Source organism: Vanessa tameamea, chromosome 17 (genome assembly GCF_037043105.1).
Source record: "Vanessa tameamea isolate UH-Manoa-2023 chromosome 17, ilVanTame1 primary haplotype, whole genome shotgun sequence".
Taxonomy (NCBI): domain Eukaryota; kingdom Metazoa; phylum Arthropoda; class Insecta; order Lepidoptera; family Nymphalidae; genus Vanessa; species Vanessa tameamea.
The window spans coordinates 4,987,438-5,006,171 of NC_087325.1; positions in this window are offsets into that span (position 1 = coordinate 4,987,438).

Genomic DNA, 18,734 nt, shown 5'->3' on the forward strand with positions numbered 1-18,734 from the left:
TTATTGTTTATAAGCCCTTCTTCCACATGTTCTCTGTCCCTGTTCTTCACCAATCTGGTACAATAACCAGTGATTTTGAAATTCATAATCAGTGATTACGTCGCTTAGTCAAGAGTTCCGGCTCCACTTAAAATTCGTTACTGCAAATCGGATATTTCGAACTTTATTTTATCATCACGCGTACGTGTTGCATATTCTTATGTTAACTAAAAATGTTTACAGAATCGCCTCGTTCTTGACCTAAAGTCTAAATCTAATATCAATCAGAAGTAACGACGGTACCACAAACACCCAGACCCAAGACAACATAGAAAACTAATGAACTTTTCCTACATCGACTCGGCCGGGAATCGAACCCGGGACCTCGGAGTGGTGTACCCATGAAAACCGGTGTACGCACTACTCGACCACGGAGGTCGTCAAATTAAATTAAACTATTAAGTAAGCTCTTAATATTTAACATTTTGTAATTAACAGACGAGACTAGAGACGAAGGTTCACCCAGAAAATCAAAATTGCGATTGTTTGCGCGGAGGTGGTTTGTTATATTATTTATCAATACAAATCAATAAATTAGTGATGTGAATAATACTTTTGTAAATAAAATACATTGTTAGCAAGTATGCCAGTAATTCAATGGTAGGAAATTGTTACCGTTATTTATTGTTATTGCTAGGGGCACAATAAGATCAATTATGCACTTATATAAAAATAAGGTGTCGTCGTATCACCAATCCTGTTTAAATGAGTAAATATGTAAAACTAAACAGTTTGAATTCACAATCATAGATCAGGTATTTACTATAACGTTGAATTATTTGTTTGATAACATAGTATTAACAATGTTAAATATCCTTTATAATATTCATTACATACATAATGAATATCATTAATAGTAGTGCTTTGTTGCGTTGCGTTGCTTAATTAAATCCTACACCGCATTAAACTCGAAGATGCGATATCCTCGGCGGTATAACAAAGACATGAGCTTAATTAAAAAAGATAGATAAATACCCATGATCTTTTACGTAGGTCTGGTAGCATAAATACATGGAGAGGACGAGGGGTTAAAGGTTTTACAGTTTTCTTTATTAGGCTATATTTTCATATTTTAGCTACAAATCTATCAATGGGTATGATTATATGATATATATGATTTGTATGATTTAAATAAGTTAATAAAAGAACATTATCACGTAAAGATTTCATTATTCTATCTACTAAAATAATTTATGATATTTATTTTATCTGCCAGTGCCAAATGTAGTCATTATATCATTTGAGTTACTGGTTTAAAATTCAGTTAAAAATACCAACATATGAATTTAAATAAAAACATTTTTAAAAAAATATTTAATTTTATATAAACATAAATGTGATTAGTAATATATTTTAGTTTTATTAGATTAGATTATAAAATATTTGCGATAAACATATCGTCTAAATAATCATGTATATTATATATTATTGAATACAAATTTACGTACCTACCAATTATAATAATAAACATATAATGTTGTGTAAAGTAACTATATGCCATATAAAACATTGTTATGGGTAATGGTTAACTTATTCACAATAAAGTGCAATCATTTCCATACAAATAATATATCATTGCCTTGCTGATTCTATATTATTAATATCTACATATAAATATCATAGAAATATTTTTTGTTCTTGTAAAGACGATGTTTGATACGAATAAAAGTATCTCTGTCAATCTTTTCACATCTCTTTAAATTGTTAGTATTCTATTTATTTGTGTTTTAAATATAGAATATTAATGTCACCTGTGTCCATAGACATCAGTTTTGTTCGAAATATAAATTACTTACACTGTCAATCCGCCTAAAATGACGCCCTATGTTTGTAAGTACACCGGCTCACTTCTAAAACCAGAACACGGTACCACAAACTATTAATGACGACAATAGCAGAATTGTAGACGGTCGTGTGGTAAAATAAGTTAATCGGTTACCAATAGCCTCGCAACAATTATGTGCAACCAAATTATAAATTAAATTTCAATACTAAAAGGGTATTTAGATTTTAAAATAGAATAACAGTAGAGTCAAACGTCATACGTCAAACTTCGAATTAGTAGTTTTATTGAATTTCATAAATAAGAACTGCATAATATCTGCAATTAAATAATAAATGAAAAATATCTCATGAATGAAATATATCAGATTACGAATACGATCAGGAACCGAAGGAGTCGAATATTCCCTACGGTATATAATATAATTGTTACTTAATTTACCTTTGAGGATTTGTATAAAAAACTATCACCAATATCTATTTATAATGTACGCAGAATTTGTCATTGTAACCAATACAAAAAAACTTTTTAATACTTTTAAATATGATAGATAAATATAAGAATCAATTGAACACAGTTAAAGAACGGAAGTTCCGTTGGAAATAAGAAATTAACTTAAAATAAATCATAATATATGTTTAAGCATTGCGTTTTTTTATTGATTAATTAATAATAAAATAATAATAACCCTATGCAATAGTTAGTATTAAATACGACACGAGATATTATATGCATTGTAATTCATGTCAAGATGGTAAAATTTGTAGCGTACGTACCTCGCAACGCTTATTAACTATTCTGCGCAGTATCGCGTAGGCGATGTTAGTTATTGTATCGTCAACAATCATATGTAAGCCTTGATAAATAATTAATTTATATAATTATAGGCATATTTTCTTAGGTATTTATGTTATAATAACCGTGATGAAAACTAATTTGTCTTAGGGCGTGTTCTGTACGTGAGACGCGTTGGCATTTATTTTATTTATCACCAATAAACATTCTTTATTGTAAAGAGAAATAATTCATGAAATGTTTGTGTTTTAAATTAATTAATTCATGACAATCTGGATGTCTTCCGTTATTCCACTGTAACTGAAAACTATGGAACCATTTTCCACTAATTGCGTTCCCCAAAATTACAAGATGATATGATATGATATGATAAAGATTAAAGGCATAAAAAATGGCAAGGCATTGATAATTTCTTCTTATCTTTAAATATCAACTTAAGATCATATGACCTCTATATATTACATACAAATCCTACTGATTTGGTTGCAAATAAAATGTTTAATAAATTATCAGTGTTTTTTATAATTAATTTATGCAACAAAAACCAAAAGTCTTACTCTCTTCATCTTAAATATATTTGGACTGTTTTGTTTTTTTTTTCATAATAATGTTAGGCGGACGGACAAATAGACCAACTTATGGTGAATGATCACCACCGACCATAGACATTAGCGTTATAAGAAACATTAAACATGGCTTACATCGCCAATGGGTTACGTGCGACAAGACAAGAGTTATAGGCACAAGTGACAAAACGTCACTAGTGCCTATAAGTACACTGATTCACCCACCCATAAATCCAGATCACAACAATACTGAGTATTGCTGTTTTGCGGTAGACTATGCTATGAGTGGTTGGTACCTACCCAGAGCTTGCACAAAGCCCTACCATTAAGTAAAGTGTGTGCGTATACAAATTGAACTTTTGCATAATATATATGATTGAATACATACTAACAATTTTAATAATAATTTTATATAGTACTCAACGTATAGTAATTAGTTAAATTTAATTGTAATAAAGTCTCAAAAAGAGAAGATGAAGCGAAACAAAAACTAACAAATGACTATAAAACACTATCAACTGTCACAATTTTAGTGGCTGACTGTACATTGTAATCAATACGATCGAATAATTAAACAAGAGCATGTTCTTACGTGGCGATTCCTTATTTGTCGAACTAGATCTCGGTGTCTTCCCTAGTAATTATCAATATGAAGTGGTCTTAATAAATATGAATGCAAATAATTGGCCTATCAATTGCGGAAGCCGTGCCATATGACGTATAAATATGTATTTTAAAATATTATATGTGAGGTATAAGTGATTACGTAAATGTCATACAGGTTTAAAACAACGCATACACTCATATTATAAATTGACCTTAATCGCATTCTTACAATAATTATAACAAGAGAATTTGTATTTCATTTCAGTATTTTTATAACCAGCTGTTACCCGCCCACATCGCTATTCATAAATAAAACATTGTAAATGATTTTTTTTAACATTAAATTATTTAAAAAATAACTACCTCATGCTTAATTCAAATTGAATTTGTAAAGATGTGTTGTGTTGTGCATGTGTGCGAGTTATATACATATAAGCTTTCTGATTAATAATATTACGAAGAAATAAACATATATAGTAGCATTTTAAATGCTAAAGTAACTCTGTCTGTCTCTCTGAATGGAGTTTTATGATATTTGATATGAAACAAGCTTGTACCCCAAGGGCATATAAGCTACTTTTTATACATAATGCCTGACGAACAACCCCTAAAACGCGAGCGAAGCCGCGTTAACTAGTCCTCCTTATAAATATAGTCGTTATGCAATGGTTTTAAGGACCATGGAATATACTTAGTACGATGTTCGTGAATCAATTTAAGCAAAAATGTTTGGGACAATTCGTGCGCGTGTGTACCTTATTAGCATATAAGTGGCTTGATGATGTTTCTTGACCGTATAATATCGTGTATAAAATTACTTTTGCAAGATGTTAACCGATTCGAATACATGTTGTTTTTAAATTATGTCATAATAGTAATTGTTGGTTCGTAGTTATTGCGGTTAGATATAAATCATTTAAAGCAATATTTAAATTAACTGAGCAGACATATTTTAAATGTGTTATGGAAAATTTTATACTCCTCAATTAAATATGAATTAAAAACTTTATTGAAATAGTATTAAATTATTCGGGGATCAAACATTAAATTTACTCGAAAAAAAAACAAATGCCAAACGAAACAGAATAACTATTATAAATCAATTGAAAATATTCTACAAAATATGAATTGAATTGAAATTTGACTTCTATTTAAATATAACGTAAAGCAATCACTAATGAAACAAATTCAAAACTTAAACCACTTTACGGAATAGATTCAAAAAGTTGTAACTCAACGTATCCATGGTTACTTTACCTGTGTATCTTACACAACCGAACTACATGCAGGACAGAGAGCCGCGAATAAATATCACCGAGTGTTGTAGAAACATGTAATAGATATTACGCGAGCTAGTTGCATGCAGGTACAGATATATTCCGCGCTGATAACAGCCAAGTCACGTTATCACCGCGCCCGTCCACTGCACAGTCGCCACATTCACTCCTGCTATACTGCGAATGCGTAGTATTGATACTTGCAATTCACTTTAATTAAACGCTTTCATATCCTGGGAGTAATAAAGTTTATATTTATATACAATAAAATAATTACATGTATAATACTTCAAATCGATTTAACGTACTCGTTACTCGCACATATGAGCAAAAATGTTGTAGATAAACAGGAGAAGAGAAATTAGATTATCCGGAGGAGAATCGCAGATAGCAATATGAAATAGCAGTGGGTACATACGTTAGCCGTTAGAACAGATTAATTGGAAACTGCGGTTTGGCAAACACAGATGACTTTAGTAAGGATCGGTATGGATACGATAAGCGGAGAGCAAAGATTACGTAACAAAATTTAGTGGTAGGAATACTGTTGAGACCATATAATATATTAGCATATATTATATGGTCTCATTATTTAAAATCCTTACATTGAAATATTGATATAATCAACATAATTTTCATATATTTTTTGTTTTACACAAAATTATTTTAAAAGAATTCTTGTACTTCCAAAAGTACCTAGCACGTATAGCTTCAATTGCAAATTTATTGAATATAATATAATATTAATTTTTAAAAAACAACGAAAAGAAAAAAAATTACAAAGGATATCTAATGTTTAGTTACCACCCTAGTATGCCGTGTGACTCGGCCAAAGCAGTAAATAGTCGTCTTAATCCATGGTATCGTAAGCGCTGAAACAATGACGTAATGTGGCGGGAAATGAACCCAGTAAAAGAATTGTAAAAATATTGACAGCAAACATACCGTTGACCGTAAAAATCCTATGCGCCAATCATGAGTAAATGAGACAAGGGTAAGGAAATGATGATGCCAGATATGGTATCAATGTTGTTAAACGGTTTGCGTTATTCTATTTGTTAATGAGATAAAATAAGCAAAATCTAAAAATACATATTTTAAAATAAAGTAGTATACAATTGACATGTTAGCTTAAAAAAAGTATTAAAATCCATACATAAATATTTATAACAAAATAGCTAAGTATCAAGTGCGTCTAATCTAGCTACAAAAGAGATCATGCGATGCTTGACGCTGGAGTCAAGGCGAGCGGCCGGCGCCGACCACGCCTTCCCCCCGCGCCGCATGCAAACCACATCGATAGATTCGATTGTGCCATTACGGATACCATGGCATTACGGCTCGTAAATCTGTATCACTATAATTCTATGTAGTTCACTCATTAATAGGAAGTATGAATCGTTGGATTTCCAACGTTTATTTAATTATTTCAAGTATTTAAAAATATATTATTCAAAATTCATAGCGTTGAAGGATATCGAACAGGAAATAAGTCATTATAATTATAAGTATAGATTCTTTACATACCTAATGAACAGTATCAACCTATAGAAGTCCCGCTGCTAGGCAATGCTTCACTTGAGGACTTGGGTACTTAATCTCAAGTTAAGCCAATTTTGTAATAAAATAAATACTAGTATGAGATTTATTTCAACACGATATTTCCTAGATTAGTTCTAACACAGACTTAAAAAATATTTTAACCTAACGCTTGCGCAGGTGTTTAGCTAAAATTTGGTTTTTATTATTTATTAATTCAAATAATTATTTTTCAAAATTATGTATTATGACTTGAATGGAAGGATTGTAAAAGTAACAAGCCTCTTTTTAGCCGCCACGCTGCTCCAATGCGGGTTGGTAGATAGTCGAGTGGTATCTTCTCATAAGACACTTGCAAGTTTTATCCCTCAAACATTCAGCGGTGCTTTTTTGAATTTGAACCCGCAATCATCGGTTTTCATTCAAGAGTTCTAACCACTGAGCTGCCGCTACTAGTAATTATATAGTACAGAAAAGAATTCTCTAAAACCAAGTAACCTAAATGGCTGTATAGAATTACGATAAGCAATTAAAGAAATGATACGTATGAATGCAAAGGACTCGTAATGCTTTTAAGCCGCAAGTCAAAAGATAACTATTCCTAAAGTTGATTTATGCTGACAATTATTGATTTATAACGATTAGCATTTGAGGTATGATCTTGTTTAGTGTTCAAAACGTGTGTTTTGGACATGTCGGTATAATTTAAGGTTTCACTAACAATTTTACTAAGCGGACTTATACAATTATTCAAATTGGATATGTTTTTTATAACCTTGCAATTAACTAAAATTTAGATATATTTTTATAATTAAGATAATACTGTTGAATAAAAAGACATGAATTGAAAAAAGAGTTAGTATTAAGTTTAATTATTCATGCGACAAGAATACTCTCATTTTTTATTTGACGTTAAAACTATATAATACAATTTTATACAATAATGATTAAAATTAATAAAGACGAATTTATAGCATTAACCAATAGTAACGCCATCTATAGAGGACGCCTAGAAATATTTGCTAGGAGGTATGAATATTATTTTCCTAAGTGAAGATTCCGAAATGATTTCAATCAATTGTTTGGACCAATTCCAAAAACTTATCAACGAAATATTTAGAAGAATGACAAACAATATTTAACAATTACATTTTTATTTCGGAACATTTTAATCAATGAAGCCATTCTCAATGGTGATTAAGTAAGCGGGAAAAATATACTGTGTGTGCGTAATTTTTTACATAATCTGATGGAACCACAAATTCGATACTACTGAAAAGAGTTAAGACGAAGAAGAAGACTTCACGAACTTTAAAAGGCATGCGAGTATAACTCTGCGAGTTCTTCTAAAATAACTAAAACTACTAAAAACTTATTGAATGTTTTTGATGTCGCTATAAACTTTTTTTGTCCCGACCCGGGGTTTTAATCCAAGACCTGTAGATATGTACCCTTATAACCTAGCCGCTAGACGAACGAGGTAGTTAATTAATACACTCGATAAATAAATATTTTAAGTTTGATAAGAATAAATTGTATTTCTAGTTACATAATTTACCTTGTCTAACAAATCATTTGGATCTTGTTAATATATCCGTGATAAGTTCGCGGTACATTATAATTTATTTAATCAGATCACCACCAACATTACGGATCTTACTGATATCTTTCCAGCTGGTCCGGGCGGATACTTATTAAAATTAATAAACTCCGCCTTTTGAGTCACGTCTAATTTCAATTGCATATCTTTGATAACGTAGATATTCCTCATTTCATAGTCCGTTTAAATCTTAGTAAAATAAAATATTTTATTCTGTTATTGTCTGTTAAGTATTGTGTTGTTGTGCATGAAAAAGAAATTTTAATTAAAAAAAATAAGCACTCTTTTTCATAATAAAATCATAAAAATAGCTTTTCTAAATTTCATAAGCATATACATAAATAATAGATACATTCCCAATAAAGAAAAAATATTGAAACTAAATATTTCAGATATCAAAGTAAAGTTAAAGATAAATCGAATTCCCCAGTTTCAAACTGTCATAATACTGATTAATTTAATCTCGTTGTGACGGTAATGATTATTATAACAGACTTTAATTTCGGCGCTGCATACGCCTGACCTTTTCACTCAAGCGATATTTTTTATTTCAGATGTGGTTATCATCAAACGTTGATCTGGAATGGTGGCAGCGGCTCGAACGAGGCTGCTACATCCGTTCTCTAAGGTCTTTGGGGACCACGCCCTGTTAAAACGTCGATGCCTACACTATAATACGCGCTACTGCGCAATCGAAGGCGATTCGTTTGGATCTATTTCGCGAGGCTTGAGCGTTATAGCTAAATATGTCTAAGGATTTTTTTGCAATGATCTTTATAAGTAAGATGTCGTTTGAAAAAAAACGTGTTGAGTTTAAATAGAATATCCAACCTTATACAGGATAAAAAAATGATGACTCAAAATGTTTTGCCTTTTATGAATGCCTCGTAATCGTATAAACCTTTGATAAGAAAATAATATAATAATAAGATCGCTTTTGCAATGTTATTGAATAGCCTTGTTCAAACATTTCAATAAGGATAGCGGACTTAAACATATAATATAAAAAGTGACACCAAATATTACGACATAACAAGATAAATACTATTTTTTGTAATAATTAATCTATTTGTATTGTGTTACATTTATACAACTTATATTTGGTAAAATCATAATGACACTGAGTCTGTGCTTTCGATGCGCATATTTTTTAGAATCAATTTATTTTTAAAATCTGAGCTAGAAAAAATTATAAGCTTTATAAAATATTATTTAAATCCTCTAATCTTGAGACGGTCTACATTTCACTTGATTTGATTGACGTTTTTTAATTAGCCCGATGCGTTGCTGTAATTCATATGATAAGACAAAAGGTAAAAGAACTAACCACTAACTACTGGTTAAATTTTTGTTTGCGTAATCGATTACCAGTTACAAATTGAAGCCAGTTTCTCTTTTGCAAGTCTTCTTGATTGTGATAATGGTATTTTTTTTATTCGACAGCCGTCGATTATTTTCAAGATTACATTGTTATAACCGCAAGGGTGCCGTTTTAGAACAGAATTATAAATAACATATTTTAATTGAAACTGAACAAATTCGGTAACAAAGTTTTTTATCTCTCATTTTCTCTGTAATTACACAGGCTCAATCCACTAACCACCAAGCCGCATTGGACTGGTGGAATAAGCGCTGAGCATTCTCTTCTAAAGGAGAGGTGGCCTGACAATGCCACCGGACAATCTTTAGGATGGCGTGTCTTCCAATAATTTGTATATCATGTGTGTTTGTGTATAATATAATCTAATAGGTATTAGCTTTATCTGCCTACCTCCAAAAATATACGTGTATACTAAAACTTCAAAGAAAATGTTAATCAATAACTAGAAAATATAATTAAATATTTTTATATATAACGAATTCAAATATTACATTACAACTTAGACTGCATTAAAATCCGTTGGACCTTTATCAAAATACAAGTACTGATTTGCATATAGTTCAGAAATCTTAATATGCATATATGCATGATAAATTACAATGAGAAACTAGTCAAGTGCGAGTTTGCGTGCTCGATAAAATGTATTCATTTTTTTTTATCTTTAGTTTAAATGTTTTTACAACTAAGTACCTAATTACTAATTAGATCATTTTACGTTGAAATATAACATAACTGATTTTAATAGATGTTGATTTCAAAGTATGTACTACGGAATATGTTACAATATATTGTTTACATGTTTTTAAAGAAATAAAAGTAAAAATCAGTATAAAAATAATACAACATTAATTTGTATCAATGCTATATTCTAAATTTTAAGTCTCTAACCCATCAGGGAGTAAGTTAAAAAGGCCACCTTTACAGACAATGCACAAAACGGACGAATAAAAATGTAAACCTAAGTATTAGATGTGGAAGCTTGTTCAGAATATTATAAAATAAATACATACGATAATAACGCAACCCACCGAATTCTCAAAAGTGACGCATGTCCATAAAAAACTCTCTTTTTTTTCTCGCTGGAAAAACGCTTTTACGCGTTTCCTTCACATGAGGTGTGAGGTATGTAAAACTCGTCGGTGCCTAAAAACTGATGTTAAATTTCATCTTTTTCCACTGGTTAATGCTGTGCGTTGTATGTCACATGTTTTAAACTTTTATTAAATACATATTAATGACTTCGACTGCGGATACCAAAATAAAAAATAAAGTTCCTGAAACTGCACAGTTTTATTAGGTAAGAGTTGTGACTAGTTGATACTATCTGAATTCGTAGCTCGTTAACCTTGGCAGATTATAACTCATTTCAAAAGGATTGTGTCTTAAACTATACTTTTAATAAAAATTTATGACCGGCATCCATTTAAACAGGATATCGGCTAAAGATAAAAAAATTTATACATAATATCTTAATAGAATATTTTTTATTCTGTAAATGTTTTTTGATTTTTAAATCAATAAACTGCTGTAATTATTTTTTATTTTATTTTTATTATAGACCGGCTAACTATATCATAAAAAGGGGAAGCGTTTCAATAATGTTAGGAATCTTACCATTCGTAATCAATATCAATTGTTTGTTGGTTATAATACTTTGACATTGCCTAATAATATTTACAAATAGTGAAAAAAATGTTTCTACTTGAAAAAGAATCAGATTAAACTCACGATATTAGTACTTTTAAAAAAAGTTACGAGATATGAGTTATCATACCTCGTAACTTATCCAAGAATAAAGATCAAATTAAAGCAATGTGTACTCTCGAGACCATGAACACTTTATTAACGATGTATTTCATTTATTTAACACAAAAACTTACAAGGCGATCATGATCTTATTTAAAGGCGACCATCGCGTTCTTGTTAAAACAGTGGAAAATTTAAATATATGTATATTGATACTTTTAATATTATAAACTTAGTAAACTTGAATACCGATTTTTTTTATACCAAATCTTCAATTAAAATAAAGAATGATAATTTATCAATAAACTTTAAATTCAACATATGTATGATACGTTATATATGTTGAATACACTCGAGTGCTCTGTTAGATATAATGTTACGAATTTGCTATATATATCATTAACATAAACATTTCTTTTTTATTTAAATACTTAATTAGTTAAAAAAAAAAATAAAGCAAAAACCAAACGCAAGCCCGACCATGGTCTTTTTTAAACACCAATTTTAATTTTAATAACGACGTTTTACCTACAAATAAAACGTATATTAAACATAATTACGTTATTCGAAGCCTAATTATATATATGAGATATGCCATCGCTTCCGTACCATTTTTTATCTCTTTTCTCGTTTGTTTTATCCTTTTCTGTCCTTTTCTTTCAATTTTACCACCACCACCACAGTGGCGCCATCTGAGTTAACAAGGTAATGGCGCTGACTTTGCTCGTCATTACGTCTGTTGTTTGCCACCAGGCAGAATTAAAGTATTAGGCTTCGAATAAGGTAAGTATGTTTAATATACGTTTTATTTGTAGGTGAAACGTCGTTATTAAACAACTGTACCGTTATTCAAAGCCTAATTATATATATGAGACGTATTTGTTATCGCCTGGTGGTGGTGGTCGAATGTGACTATAGAAAATAACATTAGTAAAAAGTTAAAGAAAATGTATATTACAAATAATAAATTTTATTTTGAAAAAGGTATTAATGTAACAATAAAATTTAATAATCTTTATACTGAATGTATTATAAATTGCTTCTTAACTCTTAACAGAATTAATAAACACAATAATATGATTTAATAATAACAAATTATTAATAACAATAATTAACTCATATAACAGTCATGTTGTTACTGGCGTAAACAAATTCTGTATTGGTTGTTCAGAAACTCTTGTTTTAGGAAGAATTTGTCGGCAATAGAACCGCTTAAAAGTTTTTTCTGATCTCCAATTGCCTCGAGCAAGAATATGTTCGATGGGGCTATTTTCGAGCCAACTTTTGGAGGCTACCGAGGCTCTAAAACTACCAGCCGATGCCATGACCAATCCAACCACCAATAATAGACCTAGTGGCAGGTGTAGGCTTACCACAGGTTAAAATAAACAGATTTTCGCTATTAGAAATTTTTCTTCTATCACGGCCAATAATGATTAAACGGTTAATCCAATGAACAGGATCTAAATTTTTATTATCTTTATTAATATTTAATCTCCAACCCGACTGGCGATAATTAATGGAGTCTGTTTTTGAACCGAATGCTGGCCACAAAATCACATAATCATCTGATAAAACACAATCATTAGAATTATTTCGTAATAAAGTTAAATCATGTGTCCGTCTTCCAGAGTACAATAAAAGAATAGCAGCAGTAATTTTAGATATTTCATATAAACTCTCTGTTTCTGTGTCTAACATGGAGATATGACTGAAAACTATCTCAACATCCCAAATCGGTGATTTTGGTGTCGAAGGTTTTGATAGTGAAATGGATTTTAACATTCGTTTCACTAGCGGATGGCTACTAAGACGCTCTGATGATTTCAAGTCGCATAAGGTTGACACAACGGATTTATGTGACAATATTGTGCTATAAGAAAACTTTTCTTTATAGTGTAGATCACATAAAAATCGTGCTAAATCCAATCCAGTAGGTTTGTTAACAATTATAGTATTATCTTTAGCCCATTTTACCCATCGTGACCATGCAGTTTTATAAGACTTTAGAGTCGAAGGACGCCAACTATCCATTAAAAATTTTCTCTGTCGGGTGACCATCCCTTTAATTATTCATTCCACCCCCACATTTCCATACCTCCAGCACCATCTTCGATACATTCTGGGGAGGAAGGCCTGTCGATATGTCTATCAACACTTGTGGAAGGTTCCGTATTGTCCAAGGAGCTGAAATTGCTCGACTTTTTAGATCAGCCGTCCAAAATACCTTTTCCCATCTCGGTGCTACAATGAGGAATATACCCTGACATTGATGCAGATGTTGTAAAACTTTGGGTATCAAAAATGGAGGAGGAAACACCCATGCCAACGGATAAGTCCAAACTTGGGATAATACATTGTGAAATTCCGCTTGATCGTCCCGGCAATCCAGTGAACAGTATCTCTTTACTACACGTGTGAGATTCGACGGAAACAGGTCGATTACAGGAGTTCCCCATCGTGCAAACACAGGTGAAGTCCCTTGAGGTAGAAAATGCCATTCCGGATGGGTACGTAATCGTGACAGTCGATCTGCCTCCGCGTTGTATATGCCGGGAATATGATGGATCGTCAGGCTTATTTCCCAATTGTGTAAAAGATGAAATATTTTGTACGTCAGATCCAGAAGGGTTTGCGATTTCGTTCCGCCCTCGTTGCAACAGCGGTTTTATTGTCGCATTATAAATGAACAGATGCGTAACGTAGGCTCGGACTGTACTCTTCGAAGGCTCTGAGTATGGCTAGTAATTATTTGTGATTGCAATGCAACTTCTCTTCCGTTTTCGACCACATACCGGACAGATTTACATTATTTATCCTCGCTGCCTAGCCTTGGTCTGAAGCGTCGGTGACCATGTAGTGGGTCGGATGAGGCTCGTGAATTACGGAGCAATCTCGAAGGTGTTGAAGCCACCACTGAAGTTCTGCTAGTGATTCGTTGTCCAGTTTGAAACTCTTTACTTCCCATCTGAAATATGTTATTGCTAATTTCTGAGGCTGTCGATAATTTAGCCTGCCCAGCGGAACAATGAAGCTGGCAAAATTCATTTGTCCAATAAGGCTTTGAATTTGTTTTATATTCGTTTTTGGTTTTCTTATTACATTGCTTATTGACGAATGTAATTTTACCTGTTTCTCTCTTGCAAGCATTTTCCGATTTTGCCATGGGTCCCATAGAATGCCTAAGTATTCTATAGTCTTTCTGGGAACCAAAACAGACTTTTCGTAATTTATCATCCATCCCAGGTACTCTTGAAAATTTATCGTTATTGTCACATGCTGTTTCAAGGTTGACACGTCTCTGTTGGCAATTAAATAGTCGTCCAAGTATACTGTAAGACGTATCCCTTTTTGACGCAGAAATTGAGCCATCCAATTGCTCAGGGCTGCGAATGTTTTCGGCACGGAACTCAACCCGAAGGGCAGGCAGTTCATTTCCAAAATTTGCAAGAGGCGTAGAAAGCGCTTGTGTGCTCTGTGTAGCGGTAGGTGAAAATAAGCTTGTGAAAGATTTATTTTCACTAGCCAGTCGTTCGGCTGTAGGAACCCTGGTATTTTGTGAATGTTTATCATATTGAATGGCGTTGCCAGGACATACGGATTTAATGTTTTGAGATTGAATATGGGCCTCATTGTCCCGTCTCCTTTTGGTACCAGAAACATACGTGACAGGAAGCTGGGTGACGGTTGCACTACAGATAGAACGTTTTCGGCAATGATCTTCTGTATAATTTGTGTCATTTGCGCAGAAACCGGAGTGGCATGGCCGGAACTTCTTAGGTCTGGTGTAAAGAGTGGGGGCTTTTTGACAAATGGGATACGGTAGCCGGAAATAATGGTCAAAATGTAAGGTGAAGCTCCCATTTTCGCCCCTCTTAGTTGGTATTTGGTCAGCTGTCCAGCTCGAAAGTGACTCGGTGAGTCAAAACTTTCTTGTTCTACCTCTCCGATCCCGGTGGGAAGGGGGAGAGTTTTTACGTTCGTGGCGATATTCGTATGTTGACTCACCTTGACGTCGGGTAGTAATTTGCCTTCCCCTGCCCCAAAAAGGCTTGTTAGGAATAGCCCTCGATACTTGACTATGTCCACCTCTTCTCGAGACTGAAGCGAATGAATTTTGCTGTGGTGCTATACGAGGTGTAATATTTTGATCGGTCTGTGGTACAGAAGCGCGATCTTTTGTACGTTGCCAAACACTTTACGTACACCACCTGCTTTATTCAATACTGGTGATAATTTTTCAGCTTCAAAAAGATTTTGACACGGCGGTGGAATGCTGCACAATGTGCTTTTATGTAACGGGTCCTTAATTGAAGCTAAAATTGTTTCTCTGATTTTTATTTATTTCTCTGTTTTTTATTTATCTGTTTTATATTTATTTTTATAATGTATGACGGTATATTTAAAAATATTACGAACGGAAAAATCTGTTTAATTATTAATCATAAATACACTTAAAAAAGACATTTCTAACGGTATTTTTATCCAAAGTGAGTATTATATATATATATAATAGTATAATATTTTAGTATTTTATATATTATAATATTTTAGTATAATTTTAATATTTTAGTATAAATTATTATATAACATTAAATTAAATTCATTTTACTGTTGCATAGAACAATATAGTTAATATTAAAAGTTAGTACGTACCTCGGACGTAGTATGCACTACAATAATCACATTAACAACACTTCACACTTTTTAAATTTCTTACTTTGGAACCTTATAGAACGAAAAACAATGACGTAATGACGAGCGTAAGTCAGCGCCATTGCTTTGTTAACTCAGATGGCGCCACTGTGGTGGTGGTGATAAAATTGAAAGAAAAGGACAGAAAAGGATAAAACAAAGGAGAAAAGAGATAAAAAATGGAACGGAAGCGATGGCATATCTCATAAATATAATTAGGCTTCGAATAACGGTACAGTTGTTTGATACTAAATTCTTTACACCATAGTTCACACTTGATAGAAGATGTATGGTCACAATACCCTATGATAACTTTTAGAACATTAATATAATATATGTTTTTTTTATGATATCGGTAGGCGGACGAGCAAATGGGCCACCTGATGGTAAGTGGTCACCACCGCCCATAGACAATGGCGCTGTAAGAAATATTAACCATTCCTTACATCACCAATGCGCCACCAACCTTGGGAACTAAGATGTTATGTCCCTTGTGCCTGTAGTTACACTGGCTCACTTACCCTTCAAACCGGAATACAACAATACTGAGTACTGCTGTTTGGCGGTAGAATATCTGATAAGTGGGTGGTACCTACCCAGGCGGGCATGCACAAAGCCCTACTACCAAGTATATATATCTAATTAATCTTGTATATAGTTAAATATAAAAACCTATTTCAAATTCAAGTGTTATTGATAGCTTGATTATATTTATTATATGAAGTAAAATATTTTAACACTAGTTTCATTATTAAAAATCGTATCAAAAGTTTCAATGAGTTTGAAACTTAGTAGAAGTCGAGTATTCCATACAAATTGTACCTACCTCACAACCATAAATATAGCCAATTTTATAATTTTATAATATCAGATTCTAATTAGTAATTATATTCGCATAATTATTACAAAAATGATAACAAAATATTATTACTGATAACAAAAATCGTATTAACTATTAATACGATATAGAACGACGTTTTGACGAACATTTTAATATCACCAAAAAATATCAGTTACATTAATGACGACAATTTACTACGAACTGAGCACTATGGATAAAAATAAAACGAATTCGTTTGCATCTTTTCAATACAATACAATACAAATATTCTTTATTATAAATCACATTAAAATAATTAATTAAGATAACGAAATAATAAAACTTCAATATGGGCTACAAAATATATATTTACCATAAATTAGGATAACATAATCTTATGAATATGTTCTTAAGAACATAAACATTAGTTAACAAATAATTAATATTTACACAAAAGTTGTGTATCTATATATATATATAAATTAACCTCAAATCACTTTATTTTAATAAAATTATAATATAATCAAACCTTTGAAAGTTTAGAACAATCTCAATCTCAGTTTGCTCAATCATATTTAACAAAAATAGACACACAAACATACTGATCTTGTGTAGTATAGACATCGTTTATTAGGTATTGCGTTGTCTGTCTTGCAATCATATCAAAGCTGTCATTACTCTTAATAATTGAGTCCTATATCTTAAAATTCAAGACTTAAAAAGCTTTCATCTTGAAAATTACATTTTGGTCGCATTTTGAAATATTAAATAAGCTATAATTTCATACGATTCCTGCGAATATGATTTAATGTCATGACTTTATTCGTTAACAAGACATCGGCGTAGGCCCGAGGCCGTGAACCAGTAATTCACTGTTTGGTTACTTCAACCGCCTTTTATTGAATCAAAACCAATTTATTTACTTACACCGCAAATTACGACATTTATCGATTTTCGAGAAACTGTAATTATGTCTTAATATTTTATTTTCACAATTCGGATTCCATAGGTTTCAGCCAATCGTTCTGACGTCGAAAATCAATAACGCAAACATATATGTATACATTTTCGTTTTTGATTTTCAATTTTATAATACAATAAGATAATATATCGATATTACATGAACTATATATTTTTATGATTAATATTAACTATAACAACATTATGGATACTGGTAGTTGTGACTTTATAGTATTGCAAACTTAAGAGTTTAATTGAGTAAGAATGTCTCGTACGATAAACGCTTTGTCCTAAAACAAAAGGACTCAAAACACAATAATAATAAAAAAATAGACCAAAGTCCACTCGACCAGCATCCGAACAGTGGCGCACAAATCTCATAAATAACAAATGGCTAAATTATACTGCTACAAGTTTAATCATAAAATACTTGTTTACATTATAAGTTAAGAGATATATACATACTATCTTGTATACGACGATTATTATTTAACGAAGAATTTAATATATTTTTTTTGATAAAAAAACGTCCGAAACTCAAACCATTAAAATGACCTTATTAATAATTTTATTAAGCTGTAAGTTTTACACAACAAAACTCTTACCAACTTATGTAAGTTAATTACAATAGTTAATCAAGTAATAAATTTAATAAAAATTATCTCATATAAAAGACATCAACGAACAATTTCAACGTTGCAATACGTATTTGATTAAATTAAGAAAATGTAAATAAAAAATGAGACTTTTTATTATATAGAAACTATTAGTTAAGTGTACATTGAACATGCATACTGTAATAACCACACAGCATAGTACAAATTGCTTATCAACTATGCAATCATCCAACCAGTCACAACCATATTGGTTAGCGATGTCAAAGACGTAAAAACGGGAAAATGTTGGACTCGAGACTAGTACGATGTG